At 47.2% G+C, this 2,500-nt stretch overlaps 6 non-coding genes and 3 pseudogenes across 6 annotated transcripts in view; all 9 read right to left on the reverse strand.

Moving 5' to 3' along the window:
* Nucleotides 1–45: 45 nt before the first annotated feature.
* Nucleotides 46–154, reverse strand: LOC146224249 (5S ribosomal RNA; annotated as a pseudogene).
* A 174-nt stretch (nt 155–328) lies between these two features.
* On the reverse strand, nt 329–447 carry LOC146224250 (5S ribosomal RNA). The gene has a single exon (XR_014748206.1). It is a non-coding gene; the product is annotated as a 5S ribosomal RNA (ribosomal RNA).
* Nucleotides 448–619: 172 nt separating this feature from the next.
* LOC146224251 (5S ribosomal RNA) lies at nt 620–738 on the reverse strand. The gene has a single exon (XR_014750389.1). It is a non-coding gene; the product is annotated as a 5S ribosomal RNA (ribosomal RNA).
* A 186-nt stretch (nt 739–924) lies between these two features.
* Nucleotides 925–1,043, reverse strand: LOC146224252 (5S ribosomal RNA; annotated as a pseudogene).
* Nucleotides 1,044–1,231: 188 nt separating this feature from the next.
* Nucleotides 1,232–1,350, reverse strand: LOC146224253 (5S ribosomal RNA). Its single transcript, XR_014749015.1, has one exon. It is a non-coding gene; the product is annotated as a 5S ribosomal RNA (ribosomal RNA).
* Nucleotides 1,351–1,540: 190 nt separating this feature from the next.
* Nucleotides 1,541–1,659, reverse strand: LOC146224254 (5S ribosomal RNA). The gene has a single exon (XR_014747357.1). It is a non-coding gene; the product is annotated as a 5S ribosomal RNA (ribosomal RNA).
* Nucleotides 1,660–1,837: 178 nt separating this feature from the next.
* Nucleotides 1,838–1,956, reverse strand: LOC146224255 (5S ribosomal RNA). The gene has a single exon (XR_014749016.1). It is a non-coding gene; the product is annotated as a 5S ribosomal RNA (ribosomal RNA).
* Nucleotides 1,957–2,140: 184 nt separating this feature from the next.
* On the reverse strand, nt 2,141–2,259 carry LOC146224256 (5S ribosomal RNA; annotated as a pseudogene).
* A 180-nt stretch (nt 2,260–2,439) lies between these two features.
* The window catches only part of LOC146224257 (5S ribosomal RNA), a 119-nt gene continuing 58 nt past the window's right edge, over nt 2,440–2,500 (reverse strand). The window contains exon 1 of the ribosomal RNA XR_014749017.1: nt 2,440–2,500. This exon is cut by the window's right edge and continues 58 nt beyond it. This is a non-coding gene — a ribosomal RNA (5S ribosomal RNA).

The following is a 2,500-nucleotide window of genomic DNA, read 5'->3' on the forward strand; positions in this document are numbered from 1 at the left end:
TTGTGCATATTGCAAGATGTCAGTTTCTAAGTGAATGAGCAAAAGAGCATACAGCACCTGGTATTCCCAGGCGGTCTCCCATCCAAGTACTAACCAGGCCCGACCCTGCTTAGCTTCCGAGATCAGGCGTTGCCAGGCTGGTATGGCCGTACTAAATAAGTTGACAACCATAGGCTACTTATCCATATACAGATTTAGCAATTGACAATGCAAGGTAGTCTCTCTCTCTCTCTCTCTCGTGTCAAAATGAAAACAGCTTCCAGCCCCTTTCATGAAGGACTACTTGTGCATATTGCAAGATGTCAGTTTCTAAGTGAATGAGCAAAAGAGCATACAGCACCTGGTATTCCCAGGCGGTCTCCCATCCAAGTACTAACCAGGCCCAACCCTGCTTAGCTTCCGAGATCAGACGAGATCGGGCGTTGCCAGGCTGGTATGGCCGTACGAAATAAGTTGACAACCATAGGCTACTTATCCATATACAGATTTAGCAATTGACAATGCAAGGTGGTCTCTCTCTCTCTCTCTCGTGTCAAAATGAAAACAGCTTCCAGCCCCTTTCATGAAGGACTACTTGTGCATATTGCAAGATTTCAGTTTCTAAGTGAATGAGCAAAAGAGCATACAGCACCTGGTATTCCCAGGCGGTCTCCCATCCAAGTACTAACCAGGCCCGACCCTGCTCAGCTTCCGAGATCAGACGAGATCGGGCGTTGCCAGGCTGGTATGGCCGTACGAAATAAGTTGACAACCATAGGCTACTTATCCATATACAGATTTAGCAATTGACAATGCAAGGTAGTCTCTCTCTCTCTCTCTCTCTCTCTCTCTCTCGTGTCAAAATGAAAACAGCTTCCAGCCCCTTTCATGAAGGACTACTTGTGCATATTGCAAGATGTCAGTTTCTAAGTGAATGAGCAAAAGAGCATACAGCACCTGGTATTCCCAGGCGGTCTCCCATCCAAGTACTAACCAGGCCCGACCCTGCTTAGCTTACGAGATCAGACGTGATCGGGCGTTGCCAGGCTGGTATGGCCGTACGAAATAAGTTGACAACCATAGGCTACTTATCCATATACAGATTTAGCAATTGACAATGCAAGGTGGTCTCTCTCTCTCTCTCTCTCTCTCTCTCTCTCTCGTGTCAAAATGAAAACAGCTTCCAGCCCCTTTCATGAAGGACTACTTGTGCATATTGCAAGATGTCAGTTTCTAAGTGAATGAGCAAAAGAGCATACAGCACCTGGTATTCCCAGGCGGTCTCCCATCCAAGTACTAACCAGGCCCGACCCTGCTTAGCTTCCGAGATCAGACGTGATCGGGCGTTGCCAGGCTGGTATGGCCGTACGAAATAAGTTGACAACCATAGGCTACTTATCCATATACAGATTTAGCAATTGACAATGCAAGGTGGTCTCTCTCTCTCTCTCTCTCTCTCTCTCTCTCTCTCGTGTCAAAATGAAAACAGCTTCCAGCCCCTTTCATGAAGGACTACTTGTGCATATTGCAAGATGTCAGTTTCTAAGTGAATGAGCAAAAGAGCATACAGCACCTGGTATTCCCAGGCGGTCTCCCATCCAAGTACTAACCAGGCCCGACCCTGCTTAGCTTCCGAGATCAGACGAGATCGGGCGTTGCCAGGCTGGTATGGCCGTACGAAATAAGTTGACAACCATAGGCTACTTATCCATATACAGATTTAGCAATTGACAATGCAAGGTAGTCTCTCTCTCTCTCTCTCTCTCTCGTGTCAAAATGAAAACAGCTTCCAGCCCCTTTCATGAAGGACTACTTGTGCATATTGCAAGATTTCAGTTTCTAAGTGAATGAGCAAAAGAGCATACAGCACCTGGTATTCCCAGGCGGTCTCCCATCCAAGTACTAACCAGGCCCGACCCTGCTTAGCTTCCGAGATCAGACGTGATCGGGCGTTGCCAGGCTGGTATGGCCGTACGAAATAAGTTGACAACCATAGGCTACTTATCCATATACAGATTTAGCAATTGACAATGCAAGGTGGTCTCTCTCTCTCTCTCTCTCTCTCTCTCTCGTGTCAAAATGAAAACAGCTTCCAGCCCCTTTCATGAAGGACTACTTGTGCATATTGCAAGATGTCAGTTTCTAAGTGAATGAGCAAAAGAGCATACAGCACCTGGTATTCCCAGGCGGTCTCCCATCCAAGTACTAACCAGGCCCGACCCTGCTTAGCTTCCGAGATCAGACATGATCGGGCGTTGCCAGGCTGGTATGGCCGTACGAAATAAGTTGACAACCATAGGCTACTTATCCATATACAGATTTAGCAATTGACAATGCAAGGTGGTCTCTCTCTCTCTCTCTCTCTCTCTCGTGTCAAAATGAAAACAGCTTCCAGCCCCTTTCATGAAGGACTACTTGTGCATATTGCAAGATGTCAGTTTCTAAGTGAATGAGCAAAAGAGCATACAGCACCTGGTATTCCCAGGCGGTCTCCCATCCAAGTACTAACCAGGCCCGACCC

This window comes from Hypomesus nipponensis, chromosome 25 (genome assembly GCF_054491055.1).
Source record: "Hypomesus nipponensis isolate SF chromosome 25, ASM5449105v1, whole genome shotgun sequence".
Taxonomy (NCBI): Eukaryota; Metazoa; Chordata; class Actinopteri; order Osmeriformes; family Osmeridae; genus Hypomesus; species Hypomesus nipponensis.